Here is a 15989-nt window from a genome sequence, read left to right as displayed (position 1 = left end):
ATAGTCATCCCCTTTGGGGAAAAACAAAGTGCCCACAAATTACCACATAGGTGGTAATCCATTAAGCATGGAAGAAGTAATTAGGGACTTGGGGACCCAAGTGGATAGCAATCTTTACTTTGACAATCACGTCGCCAAAGTGGTCAGAAAGACCTTCTGTATAGCCCACCTTATCACGAAAGGGTTTACATCTAGATCAAGAGAGGTCATGGTGCCCCACTACTCATCACTCATCAGGCCCATAATAGAATATAATGCCTGATTTGGGATGTACCTAACCCGACACCTGCAGCAACTGGAAAGACTCCAAAAGTACCTCACCAAGAGGATCAAGGGACTCAAACAAATGACCTATGCTACCCATTTAAAGAAACTCCAGCTATACTCAGTTGCATACCGCCTACTCAGAGGTGACCTGTGCCTGATGTATAAAGCCATGTCAAATCCAGATTTAATGGACATGCTCCACCTCAGATAATCCAAATCCCTTAGAGCTACGCGCTCGAGGGACTTAAACCTCAGCACAGAAATTAATAGAACATGACAGATTTATAACCCAGAGGCTCCCATCACTCTGGAATAGAATCCCAGTCCATGTCAGACAGAGCCCCTCACTCCTTCTTTTCAAAAGGAATCTTGACGAGTGGATGGGTGATCGTAAGTTTACCCCGGGGATTACTAAACTAACCTTAAAAAGGGTATAGTAAACTCATTTAAAAGGGTGGCGAAAACCAAAAACACACTCTGGCTAGGCTTGTAGATGCCCCAGGGGCAGATAGGTTCATAGGTTGATACTAGGCTATTTCAAGGTGGGTGACATCAGCAGCCTTGCCAAAGTTGGGTATGTGAAATGTAAGGGGTGTGAGTACCCTACAAGCATTGCTCTCTACACAGTCAGACATGCACGCATACACACACACACACACACACACACACACACACACACACACACACACACACACACACACACACACACACACAGTTGACAGGTCTGAGGTTAGAACTCTCACCTAACTCTTTTATCACACTATGGTCGTATGCAGTTACAGGATGTGCTACGGAGATTACTGGGCTACAATCATCCCAGAGGTGTATTTCTAGGTGGGTGACATCAGCAGCCTTGCCAAAGTTGGGTATGTGTATTGTAAGGGGTGTGAGAGGCCTTAAAGTCATAGCTCTCTACACAGTCAGTGAGATATAGACACGCACAAATAGACTCACACATGCACAGTTGCCACGTCTGGGGTTTGACCTCTTACCTAACTACATTATCACACTACAGCAGTACGCAGTTACAGCATGTGCTGCAGAGATTACTGGGCTACAGGCTTCCCAGGGGAGTATTTCTATGTGGGTGACATCAGCAGCCTTGCCAAAGGTGGGTATGTGAATTGTAAGGTGTGTGAGTAGCCTAAAGGCATTGCTCTCTACACAGTCAGTGAGAGACAGGCATGCACACAAACACTGACACACACAGTTGCCATGTCTAGGGTTAGAACTCCTACCTAACTAGTTTATCACACTACAGCAGTACTCAGTTATGGGACGCGCCACGGAGATTACTGGGCTACAACTCTCCCAAAGGTTTATTTCACATTGGATGACCTCAGCAGGCTTGTCAGGGTAGCGCTATGGGGTGGGTGGTGTGTACATGGCCCATAACCCATTCATGTAGGGGTGACACGCCACATGCGGACACACATGGGGTCATATGTCACAGGTACGTGTATACAGCTACTAGATGACTATATCCTTGTACAGCCATGTTGCACAGCTGGCACGTGGACCACATAGTCTGTGGTGCTGACAGGTACAGGTCGCTAGTATCTGCAGTGAGTGATATCTGCACCTGATGTGTTTGGGGTCCTTTTGCTGTGTGCTGGGTGGGACAGGCCTGGATGGCTCCTTGTCAGGGTCACCCTCTTTCACACAGCTATATCCATCTACCTTTGGCTTATTATGGTGTGTTGTTCTTACATATATGTCTGTATTCCTATCCACTGCGTGTGCAAGGCATGAGTGGTGCATACTGACATGTGTCTGCACTAACAATTGCAACTGCCGGAATTGTCTGGTCCACTGGTGTTTGCATACATGGCCTTCATGTGTTTAAGTGTGTAAGCATGTCCAGTATCACCTTTCAGTATGTTGATGACCGACATTGCCTTCATTTCTCTAAGCGTGTGAACATGCCCAGTAAGGCCATCTGTTTTGCATTTGTGGATCATGTCCAGTGGTTTGTACTGCACTGCTGACCTTTGTGTTGTACACCAACAGGTAGCATGCTGTGTCTGCAGGGTATCCACCGATTATTTGGCATTGACTGTTGCAACATGTCTGCATAGCGGGGGGAACACCTGACTATTTCTATGTTTCTACACAGGATTGGGGGGGGTGCACCTGACTGTTACTATATTTCTATGTAGGGTGAGGGGCACACCTGACACTTGTACACATTTGTTAGGACTGTACTGGTATGTCATGTACTCCATTTCAGTCAGTAGTCTTACCTATCATGCTGGCTAAGCCATAGCAGTGTACTACCGTTCTTATCTTTTGATTACCTACACATTAGTTTCTGACTTCCTAGTAATCACAACTGACTTCCCACTACCTGGCCTGCTGTAGTCTGACCATGTAGGCCTGGGGGGGGGGGGGTTACCCATAGCCCTCATTCAGAGGCCATAGTACAGCATTTGTTTGTGTTTGTCTACACCTGTCCTGCTGGCTGTGACTGTTGTTGGGTATGTGACCCCCCCCCTCCTGACTGGCATGTGTGAGTCCCTTATCTTGTGGGTGTCCCAGTATTGAGGGTGGTGCTGCAGGGCTGCCTATGTCGGATGCACATAGTACACTCCCTATGCATGGTTAGGCACAGGTAATGTAATGTTTGGCATCCCTTTTACTGTATGTGAGAGTCTGAGAGAGAGGTGCTATTCCCTGGGTCCATCCCATGTCAGAGTAAGTGCTATGCGTTGCCTCTTTGCCAGGGCCAGGGCATACTGGGCATGCCTCCTTCTGCCTACTGAGGCAGGCTCAGGTTGTTCCTCCTTCGAGTCACTCTGTGCCTGTGCAGGCCTTGGCATTGGTGGGGGACTGTGTGGCCCTGCCACTTGCTGCTCCTGCTGCAGCTGTTTCCGCAGGATCATATTGTGTAGCATGGCACATACAAGGATGATTTTGCTCTACCGGATGTGTCCAGGCACCGGAACCGTGACTTGAGCATCCCAAACACATGCTCTATTATGATTCTTGTTTGTGTACGTGCCTCATTATGGAGTTCTTGTTCGGGTGTGTATGCGTTTCTGATGGGTGTCATCAGCCACGGCTCCAGTGTGTATCCAGCATCCCCCACTAAGTGACTGTATAGGATGTCCCCATTGGCAAATTTCTGGTACAGCTGCATCAGAAGCCAGATGTGGGAATCATGATAACTTCCAGGGCAGCCAGCACACACGTTCAGTATTATGCCCTGGGCATCGCATATGACCTGGCAGTTGATGGATGGAAAGCCCTTGCAGTTAATGTAGACCCTACCCTGTTCACTGGGTGGTGCTTTGATGCATATGTGCGTGCAGTCTATTGCACCCACTACCTCAGGGTATTTTGCTATTTGGTGGAAGAGACACATATTGCTGGCCAACGCCTCACGGGTGAGGGGGAAATATACGTGCTCACAGACATGTGCTGCCATGGCATCCAGTAACTGGTGGAGTACCCTGGATGCTGATGCCTGTGAAATCCCCATCATATCCCCAGTTAGCCTTTGGAAGGTTCCTGTAGCTAGTATTCTTAGGCCTACACATACCTTCCTGTCTACTGGGATGGGTTCCCCTCTGTTAGTTGTGTGTGTCAGGCGTGGCTGGCACAGCTCAACAATTTGCTGTAGGAGGTCCCTGTCCACCCTATAGTGCTCCACTATCTCCAGCTCATGTAGCCCTTGGTAGGTTACCCTGGGTCTGTACACTATTCTTCGTCTCCCCACTTTGGGTTGGTTGGCAGCATTCACATCCTCACCACCCTCAGCCTCTTCCACAAGTTGTATGATAGCTATTGCAGCCCCTAACATTTTGCTGTTGTGAGTGTTAAAAGTTCCCCGCTTGTTTACACTGGTGGTGTAGGGTGTGGGAAAAAACAGAGGGGTAGGTGTTTGCATAGGTTATAGTGGTGTTCTGGGCTGGTCTGCTGCCTGTGTAATTGGCTGGTTCCAATACGTTTCACCTGGCAACGAACCGAGTACCCCTTGATTACCTTCCTATTGCTGTTTTCCCTTCCCGTTCCCCTTCTGTTTCAGCCCAGGGGTGCATCACGCAATCAGTGTACTCCAATGTGCACAGTGCTGCTATTTCCTGGTTTCACTTCCTTTATCTTCCTGTAGATCCCGGTGCGTGGTACGTACACCCACTTACACTTTGTCATACATGCTAGGCAGGTTTAGACACACCACCTGGCTTCGCTGTGCTAAGCTGGGTGCAACCCCAGCCACAGGGTTCCAATCTGTTGACAGTATGCCTGACACACCCACCCATGATGTCACCTACCTCCTAGTATTGCACTTGCTTATTCATACTCTTACACTGTTGGGACCTGCCTCACATGCTGGTGGAAACTGGGATTCACTATCCTTCCCCTCATTTGCATAGGAGTGCCTGCTAATGCATAGTTACGTGTCACACTGCACCTCCCCCCTTAGCAACCATTATTCACTGGCTGGGTTGTTTTTTGCCTGCCATTGATTTGCATGGCAAAATACTGATTTTAGTTGGAATGCTTGCTTTGGGTTTGTTTTCTTCTTTTCCCACCAATCCCATTTGCATGCCGCTGCCCTATGCTTAACCAGCCGTGATTGGCGGTAATAATATAAACGTTGTATTTTTGATGTTTTGCTTTGTTTGCAATGCCAATGGCCTTATACTTGTCCATTGGCATGCTTCCTCAATGATATGCCACCTCAATTTGGTGCTGTCATGTTCCCGTTTTGGATTTTGCAGATCCGTACTTGGTTACTAACCGAGTACATTTCTGCATATTGCGCTAGTCCTGCATGCCCTGATTCCATCTTCCTGCATGGCAGATTTACCTCATTTGCATGGTTTTCACCTGCAAATGGGGTAATTTGCATACGGGAGGCTGGGAAAGTGCAGCACTAGTGCTAGAGTGCTTGCGCACATCAAACGGACACGTACGTGGATCACTCGGCCGCCATATTGGCAAAATCACCTCTTACACTAATCATGCATGCCGTACAAGCTTTTGAGAATACGGGGGTATGAGTTGTTAATGAGCCAGTTCCTGTCGTACAGGGTTTGATTCCTTAGCCTTCAAATGCCTGCCATGCAACCTTGAGCAAGTCACATTCCCAAAAAGTGATTGGGAGCAACTGGGAATTAGGGCTAGGCTCCACAATGATTCCCTGAACTGCAAGTCTGTCAAGTACCTATGAATCTATAATAGTTGGATAAAACTGTGCCCCCACCATGAACACTGTAGGCTGGAGAACCTATGTTCCTGACCCAGAGAATTTGTGTGTGTGTGTTCCTTTATAGTCAATAGCAGATATTCAAGTAGATCACTGCTGCAGTATCAGTTTCCACCCCACCAATCCTCCTCTTATCTTTCACAGGTATCCTAAGTCTGCGATGGTGATACCCTATCCTTTTATAATTAACTCTTCCACTTCCACCTTTTCCCTTAACCTGCTGGGGAGTCTAATTTCTCCAAGTTCCTAACCCAGAGGATGTCCACAGGTGTTTCTTCTTGGTCAGGATCCTTAGAATCATGTCTAGGAGTAGGAAGGCTGGATATCCTGCTGTTTGTCTCAGAAAGAAAGAAGGCTATAAAACAGCACAGACAGATGCTAGGTTTATAATGTAAATGTACTAATGTTCTTAAGGGGCAAACATTTGCCCACCCTAGAGGAGAAGGCCACTGATGTCTGGAAGTCAGGTTGAGCACTGTCTTTGTGACATAAGCACCACACTAATAGAGATGTACTTGAACATCTGTTGTGGTGAGCTCTTGTACTCAATCACTTGGGAGAAGAGTTAATGGCAGGTTCTGATTTGTTCCATCTTTGGGAAAGTTGTAGGAGTTCAGTACAGATAAGTCATAGAATGTCAAATGCCTCTAATAGTTTTGAACTTTAATTCCTGCTCTAGACTCTGCAAAAGTAACAATACAAACAGTTGCAAGAACAGAAACTTGATATAACTAGTATGAATGCACTCAAAACTACAACTGCAGCACATGAAAACTTTATGGAGAAAAAACATACAGTAGAGAGTCGATTGTCCAAATGTCACTTATCTGAACACAGCCTTCCAAAGTTCTTGAGCAGGAAAAATCATAAAGTTTGATTACATAAACATATGTATTCGATTGTGTGTGTTTTTTGAGCTTGTACCCCGCTCAAGCATGAAAAATATTCTTTATTGTCTACTGAAATCACTGAATGGTTGAAAAGTATATTCTTTGCATGCAGAAAACACAAGATTTTAGAAGTTTTTTATCCAGTTCAATGTATGTTTGATTATCTGAACAGTGTGGTTATCCAAACTACCCTTTGTCTCAGTTTGGATAATTGACTCTCTACTGCACACTCTCTATCGGCAGCTTTTAATACTTCACGTAAAATAATGTACTATAGGAATATATGTAGAGGAAACTACAAGTGCTATTTTAGGTAGTAGAATGAGTGAAGAATGTGAGTGCTTTTTGACAGCATTGTATGAATCCTTGGCTGTACTTTCAGGCTTGCTGCTTACAAGCAGAAGTGCAGGTGTGTATAGAGTTAAAAGGCAGTTCCCTTGCCAGCCACAGTGACATTCACACATCCTTTCTGGTCTAGCAGAAACATTCTCAGTTTCAGTAACAATAGGAACAGGCAATTGGGAGAGTGCAATGTTAGAGGGCAAAAGTGGTGGTGGCAGGGTCTGTTACTGGAATGGGCTGCTGCCCCTTTTCAGCAGAGGCCCGAGGAGAAAAGCTCCAATTACATAATACAAAAATGCCACTAAAGACAATTTCAATCAGAAAAATATCATATCAGTAGACAATATTTGTTAGCAAATAAGTTTAAAAGTTACATTGTAATACACTCTCAGATTGCTGTACATACATGGTAATAAGTACAGCTATTAACATTGCTGGAGGAATAAATCACAGAGACAGTGGTGAGGACAAACATTAGCAGTGTACAGTGGTAATCATATAATGTAGGAGTAAGCAGTGAAAGGTAACTGACATTGAGACGAGAATGTGTATATTGTTATATTAAGTAGAAATGTATGAATGTAGGAGATGAATACAGTCTAAGGAGATAGAAAAGGTAGACATGACGAAGAAGGAAAAAATAATGATGTAGTGCGTGCAGAATTACGATAGGAAGCCATAGAACAATAGAATAGAGCTCAAGGGGAAAGTCACTGGGGAACAATGTTTAGTACAGGAGAAAAAACATTATAGGAAGTGAATGGGTGTGAGTGCTGGGAGGGAGAGACATATAGGACAGTAGAACAGAGAGACACTATAGAAGAGTAGTAGGAGATGGTATATGAGGTGAGTGAGTAGGTAGTGGTGGGAAGATAGGTAATGTTGAGATTTGCATTGTAGAGATGCTGTATGTTCAGGTTTGAAGTAAGATTGCTAGACAGGATGAGAACAGATGGCAGGATGATAAATTGCTTGGGTGAGTTAAGTTCTTCAAATGTGAGAGCTCAGTGGTCTCAGTGCTTCAGATGTAACATCGGTGGTCTCACTGCTTCAGATGTGAGAGGTCAGTGGTATCAGTGCTTCAGATGTGGGAGGTCAGTGGTCTCAGTGCTTCATATGTGGGAGGTCAGTGGTCTTAGTGCTTTAGATGTGAGACATCAGTGGCCTCAGTTCTTCAGATGTGATATGTCAGCAGTCTCAGAGTTTCAGATGTGGGAGGTCAGTGGTCTCAGTGCTTTAGATGTGGGAGGTAAGTTTAATGGAAGAAATGCATGGTCTATCTTTCCAGGGATGTGCTGGAGCATAGCTATGATTTGGTGAAGTGTTGCCTTAGTATATTTTTGAATTAATCTAAATAGGTCGGTTTGCTGTCTGAGAGAGGTAGGAAGAGAGTTACAGATTTCAGAGACATAACTGTAGTACAAGGTCAGGCAAGTAGCATTGTGGGTTTTGATTATGGATACTGGGGATTTGTCCATGGAGCACATTGGTCTCTGGTTTAACAGAAGTGTAAGGTTTCACTAGTTTTAGTAATGTGGGGCAGTTTTGAGGTTTGTTGTTAATTTTATGAACAGTTAGCAACTGGATTATATAGAGGTACTGTAGAAGTTCTTGCCAGTGTAGTTGTTTTAAGTCCAGGCAGTGGTGACATTTTGTAGATTGGTTGGTTTGTACTGAATCTTGCTTTCTTGTTATAGCTTTATTCAGTTTTAATTAGGTGATTCTCATCTTGAACGTGACACCACATACTCAAGTTCAGTAATGTACAAGGGCAGCTGGTAGGGTGCATCACATACCTGCAATACCCCTTTTTCCTGTTGTGGAATGGGAGTTAAGCATTAAGTCTTACAATGTCTCCTACTGATTTCTAAAAGCTGTTTCAATATACTGAAAGAGAGATTCACAGATACCAAACTGCCAGGATGGGAATAAATATTAGAAAATGAAGACATGCTTTGGACCTTGTCTACACTCCAGACCTTGTGCTGGTGAAACATTCCACTCTAGTTTCATCCTCTCTCCCCAGACTGGCTTCTGGAATGGCACCAACCACTTAATGATAACTATTAAGACCACATTCCCAGAGTAGTCCATGCCCAAAGGGTGCCCTGCTCAGTTGTGTATTAATTGATAGGTGGTAGACAGAGGAGGGCTTCAGTCAGTCATTGTTCTGCATCTAAGTGCCACTGAAAGGGATAAATGAAGAAAACCTGCTGTAGGATGTAGAAAGCTCATTAAACTGTGAATAAAGGGAAGATTAAGGTGCATATAGTAATAATTTGTTAACCAGATATCATAGACCTTTTTCTGCCATGACCAAGGCCGGAAAGGCAAAGGTAAAAGCCACGGTGGTGCAGCGGTCACATTGTCGCCTCACAGCAAGAGGTTCTCCCATTTGATTCTCAGCTGGAGCGCCTTCTGTGTGGCTGAGTGGCATTCAAAAGACATGCGTGAATGGGCATGCCTTTGTTAAAGGTTGTTAAAGGTTTGTTAAAGGTTGGGTGTTGAGCTGGCACCTCGGCACTGTAAAAATATACTGCCAATCATTAGTGGACCAGAGTTCCGATGTGGTGAACCCTAACCGGGAAAAGCCGAAAGAAGAAGAACAACTCACACTACAGATAGCCAATCAGCTAACATATTTCCAGGAGGTAGATGGAAAGTGGAGTACTTGAGGAATACCTCACAGACAGAGGGAGACTATGCAAACTTCATACACAGTACAGAACACTGATTCCTGCAGGTGATAGCTTATCTATCCAGGAATCTGCATTTCTACACCTTTCTGTCATTGTATAATGTATGTGTGTTGTGAGGTGCATGAAGCTAATATTAGTAATGGCCTTTTTGCAATGCTGTTTTGCCCTATAACCATGAGGATGACTGTTGTCTGACCAGAATGTAACCAGTTTTCCTGGACGTCACCTATGAGCTATAAATGGAGCTGCTGCTGGGCAATGAGTACAGTTTTAACTGACAGAAGACCTTGAATGGACATTCATTTCAGTAAGTAATTTAATTTCCGAGTCCAGTGTGGGAGAGGTAGGCAAAAATATGACCACAAGGCAAATGTATTAGGAAGCTGCTAAATGAAGCCGGAGTCAACTTCCACATCCATTCTACAGCCAGTAATGATTCAGAATTTAACAGAGTTCTTCAGTAACATGCACAATGGCTGACAAATCAACAAGCCCTGGCTTACTAAAATTTTTTCTCAAGTGTATGCAAGTAGCATTCGTTTGGCTGTAACAATTTACATGCAGTAAGTGCAGATACAAATCTGCATAGTTCATTTACAGTAAAAAGAATCCATACTTTCACAATTTTCTTTGCAAATTGTAAACAACAGAACTACACCTCAGCGTTAAGTTACATAATTTTCTGACAAGCCTTGTACTTATCCTCACATTTTCCAAGAATAATGGGCAGAATTCACGAAGCCTCCGTGTAAGAGTTACAAGGCTTACACGGAGGCTGCAGTTAAACGGTGTGATGTCAGCATGTCATGCACATGCATGAGGGCATGCTGAATCACACCTAAGGCTTACACGGTCCGTGGAAGACAGTAGGGGGCATGTCCATAGGCCGAGCCCTGCAAACGGACACGCCCCCAGAAGAGTAAAAGTCCCGAAAGTAAACCCCCACGACAGAGTCCATGGAAATGTGAATAAACACAACACAACACATGCACCCACAGAATATGAACATAAAATATATAAATGAACATGTTATATATTTTTTAAATTGTAAAGATGTTTGCCCGTGAGTGCGCTGCTTGGCATGCGTGCCCGTAGCTAAGCCACAGTTAGCAGTCAGTGGAAAAGCATATAAGAACTAAATATGCAAAGTAAGCCAAAAAGCAATAGCGTAGCAGTAAAGACGTCGGCTGAAGAGCAGGCAGTCATGGTTCGAGCCCCCACAACATCAATTTTTTATTTTTAGTGAAATAAGCATGAAACAAGTCCCTGACATATATGTACACATATAAAATTATATTTTATGTAAAATGTAATGAAATGGGCAATTTATTTTGAAGAAATGTGAGATAACAAAATAATAAAAAATGCCAGATGTGCCTATAGCTGAGCTACAGTTTAACAAGTTGAGTGCATCTGCCCGTAGGTGAGCAGTGGTTTAACAGGTGTAAAATGAGTGCCTGAAGGTGAGCAGTGGTTTAACAGGTGCAAAATGAGTGCCCATAGGTGAGCAGTGGTTTAACATGCTGAAATTGTGTGCCCCTAGCTGAGCTGAGTGTAATATGTGTGCTGACAGCCAAATGAAGCATACACCAGCGTACCCCATTTGCGCAGAGCTGCGCACCGCGCCAACAAGCTAACCGACGGGCAACGTTGAGCAAGCTGTAACAAAACTGCCTTTACACAGACACACCTCCTAGCCTGTGTAGACAGTCATAAAATATAAAAAGCAGTGGCCAGGTTTGAACCCAGGATATCATGCACCATAAACAAGGTAATGAACCACTAAGCCATGACAGCTGTACTTAGAAATGCAGTAATAGCAAATATATAGAAATGAATGGAAAGAGGAGCATGACAAAGCAGGTTTTGTGAAGCTGATACAATTCCAAAATGGCCAATCACAGATAAGTGTGGGAAAAATGGCATATATAAGCCCCATAGGCGGGAATACACAGCATAACCGATTGTAGAACCAACTTGCAGCCAGAATGTCAGGTGTAGGTGAGGGTAGTTGCTTTCGAGCACAGAGGTGGGGCGTTGAGGAGTCCAAATATATGGTTTGGCTCCTTGTCCACAATCATGAGGCCCAACTCATGCAGGGCCAGGTCCTGTGGGGAGCATATAGGGCTGAGGTGTGGGACCGGTTGGCTCATGATCTTACCAGTGCCACAGGGATAACAAGAACTGGTGAGCAGGTCCGTCACCACCATGCAGACCTGAAGAGACGGAAGCAGGACCAACTGAACCGTTGGATCCAGGAGACCCGGCAAATGCCCAACGCCCCACTACTGAGTAAGTTACATCTAATTATTTATGTAAGAAATTAACCTAGCTGATATTATGGAGATGTGTATTCCAATATTACTTTATTTATATTACAGCTGCAGGTGTCCGTTCTGCGAACCGTAGAGCCTATGGCGATAGGCTGGTGCGGTTGCTCCACCAGGCAGGTCAGTAATCCTATCCCTGTAACTGTAAATAAATATAAAAGTATGACAGTTAGCAAAAGAGTGCAGTGTAGTCACTAAGTAATAAAATGTGCAAGTAACAGTGTAAGAGGGTTTGCAAGTATTGCTTGATTACAAAAGTGTGATGCAGTCTGTAATCCAAACAGAGAAATGAAAATGTCTGAAATAAAGTCTGTAATATAATAGTACAAAACCTGCAGCAGGCTGGAAAGTACAGCTGCAGAAGCTGAGTAAAACACATGTGTGAAATATATCCCTGTTGAAATACAGAAACATGACAGAAGTGAGACTGTTGGAAAGGATTGTAATAACTACAGGTAAAACATGTCAATAAAGCCTAGAATTAAGTACCATCCTGAATTGTAAAAATAAAACAAGTGAGAGAGTGTGAGAAAGAGTTATGAATCCACCAATAAAGTAGTAATAACTCCTGAATAAAGTATACTGCAGTCAGTACAGAATGAAATGAATGTGACAAGCAGAACCAAACTGCGAAATGTGTTCAAAATGTTCCTGCAGCTGGAATGTGTATCCCAAAATCTGGATATGTTGCTCTCAGTCTGCAATATGCAGATAGTATGGTTGTCTGAAATACCAAACATCCACAGTTGTCTATAGCTATATAAAGCAAATGTAGCAGGATGATGTAGCCGAACAGAGCCAAATATGAATGTGTATGAATAAAAATGAAAATGTATATTGATGTAGCAGTAACATTCCTATCACCAACTTGAAGTAATTATCACATAGGAAACTGTAGGTAGAACTGTAGTGTGTACATATCTGCAGCTATTAGAAATGTACAGCATATGTATTGGTATTTGAAGGGGTTAATTAAATTTTCTTCACCCTACCCTATAACCACATATAATCCATTCCACGTGAAATTGGTATGTGCAATCACAATTAACACCCCTGGACATTTGTCCTGTTAGGTCATACATATTTGCATGTACATTGATGCATCTGCCCTGTTCATACATCCAAACCTGATGGCCTGTTGCCATCAATCAACCCTGCATGTTGTTGGACTGTGTATTGCTGTTCAAATTATGCATGTGTTATGCTTGCTGTTCAACTGTTTGAATATCTGGGTGTTTGGTTAATGGGAATACTAATGCATGCTGTTACAACTAATTGTGAATGGTATTGTATGTTACTAACCCAAACTGTCATGACATAATGCAAAACATAGGATGACAGGGAAGGCGGGTTCCAGCGGACCCATCTCTCCCACCTCAGCTGGCGAGTGCACCTGGCAGTAGTGCCCAGTCCAGACCCTCCTCCTGTGGCCCTGTGCCACCTGCGGGTGGAAGCACTGCAGGGGATGGGGCTCGTCCCCCCTCTGCAAGTGTGGCCAGAGGAGAACAACCACTCACCTTCCGTAGCGTCCGGACTGTGGTGCGTAGGGAGATCCAGGAAGCTGTTCTTGGGCCCCTACGCCAGCTTGAGGCACAGGTGGCACATCTAACGGGCATGCCTGCTGCCCGGCCTACACAGCCCTGTCCTGGGCAGTGAAGGCACAGTGGCAACTGCCCATGGGTGGGGATATCAGTTCCACTGTTGCCATCTGTGGGCTCATGGGCTCTAGATATCCAAACATCAATCCCCGTCAATTGTGCAACCCCCCCACGTGTCATACACCGCCCCTGTATGTGTCTTGTTTGTCTTGTCTGTTGACCTACCCAACCTACCTCCCCAGCTATACCAACTTCCTTTACCTGACATACCACTCTCACCTGAAAAAAAAAAGGGCACTCTGTACCCACAAAAAAAATACGCCCCATACATAGCTGCCCATTTCGCACACATGTCTGCTGGACATAGAAACTGTCAATTACAATTGGCTGTACAACAAGTATTATTGTTGTCCTCACACCTCTCTCAGGGGTGGAAGGTTTCAAATGTCACACCAAATTACAAACATATGCACAGCTGTTGCTGATGAAGAAATGGGCAGCTATGGGCCTTACCTACATCCCTCCTGCAAAACCCAAGCTTGTTTCCCTACTGTCTTACCCTCTTTGTGACCCCTTTTTCACCACTTTCCTGTCTCCCCATTTTCATTTCTTTCAAAGAAAATAGAGTGGGTGTGCACAAGAGTAAGCACTTTTAAGCGGTTGTAAGCGGGTGTGCTCAGAGCTGAGTGCCAGTGCGCATGCGGGAGCTCCACGCAAACCAGCGCTAACCCGGTTAAAACTGCTTAAAAGTGCCTTAGTCACTCTGAATGACAGGTCCTGTAGTCTGCTCAAAAGCAAAATAAAATCCCACTGTCAGTCCCGAACCCAGGACCTTGGAAACAGTAGTCTGCATGACTTACCACTAAGCCATGACTGTTATATAAGAACATTGTGCTACAATAAATATATCATGTAATAGTAGGAATGAATGTAAAGGGAATATAGGATGTGTAGTACACAAAGCATGTCATGTATATTTACTGTCAAATCTAGTGGATTTCTATAATAGTAGTGTGTGAACAGAAACAGCCATGCTAGTTGGTAGCTAGTAGGTAATAATGTCACTGTAGCACCTTGCAAGCCACACACATACTCACAGCAGGATAATCACTGCCCATACCCCACAACCTCTTACAGGAACACATCCGGACCAAGTAATAAAATATGTGGAGCAAAGGGCCAAAAACAGGGACACATTCCAAATAATGCTACAACTAACTTAGACAGTTCAGAGAGTAACAGGTTCCGCATTTTGTTGGATGTTTGGAAGGGTATGAAGTCTGAAACTTAAATGTTTGTCACTATAGTCTGACTTGAGCCCAGAGTGATTTGCCAGCACGAGCTGTTCATGAGATATTGACCAAAATATGAGGCAGAAATGTGGACAACCTGCACACTTGAGAGGTCTGACACTGCCATATTTGAATAGTTAAGAGCCTAGACATAGCAACAGTGACTGAGTTACAGGGATGCCCCACAGACTCCCTGTGAAATGTACAAACAGTAGGCAGAAAGGTGTTACAACACATGCAATGGTAACTATGAAGTACTGAAAGTATGCACCACTTGCACGGCAGAAACAGTGTAGTAATACATATGCTCATGCTATCCCACAGTCACAACTGCAGAATACCAGACAATTTAATGGGTGTACCCCACTGATATGTACCATTCCATGAGGCAGATAAAAGATGCACCTGAGAGTCTCTGGGGCGTGCTCAGCAGCATACTCAAATACCCTAATAGATGTCAAGGCCCACACCTTGGCCAGACCACACTGCATGCAGTAACACCCTAGCAGATATAGCAAGCATTCCAAGGTGTGAATGTACATGGAAAATGGGAAAGCCACAGCAACACACTACAGTCAAGACACCTAGCAGGCATACAAGTAGTGAATGTAAAGGGCAAATATTGAAGCCATAGCAACAAAGTGCAAGAGCCACTGCTATACACCAGTTACACCACATGTCCCACAGGAAAGCACACACACCCACATTAACAGTAGTAGTAGTCTTAGGTGTCAGTGTACATACACGCTTAGTACAGGAAACTGGAGAAATGAATGGAGAAATGTTAATCTACAACACAGCCGGAAATATGAGAGAGATACTAACCTTTACACTCACAGAACAGTGTCCACAGCATACCAGCATGGTCCCTGCCCTTAAAATCTGAAAGGGCTATGCCTGTCTCACATACCTTTTTATAGCACTGTCCTGAAATCACAGTGAGAACTGCAATCAGTACACAACTGGTTGCATGCAATTAGCAAATGCTGGCTAACAATTGGTGCAGAGGCCATCACATGGACATATACAGATACCTACAAAAGCATGCTGTACTCCCAGTCCACACATGCAGTACTTTCATTGCACCCTGTGGAGGTAGGGAGAGACAGAGAGAGAGAGAGAGAGAGAGAGAGACAGAGAGACAGAGAGAGAAAAAAAATTAAACATACACAAACAAAACCGGTCAGCAACAACCACTTAAAAGCTGACAACTGGCAAGTGGAGCAGCAGGACACTAAACCAGACGGCAACACAAGCAGCTGTGACAAACACAGGTAATGTAAAGTAATACTATAAAAGTCTTCATACTGTGAACCCTCCATATGTGTCATTGGTCTGTATCCATATGTATATGAAGAT

This window comes from Protopterus annectens, chromosome 17.part0 (genome assembly GCF_019279795.1).
Source record: "Protopterus annectens isolate FY-2018-M chromosome 17.part0, PAN1.0, whole genome shotgun sequence".
NCBI lineage: Eukaryota > Metazoa > Chordata > Ceratodontiformes > Protopteridae > Protopterus > Protopterus annectens.
Note: the sequence above shows the minus strand (reverse complement) of the source record.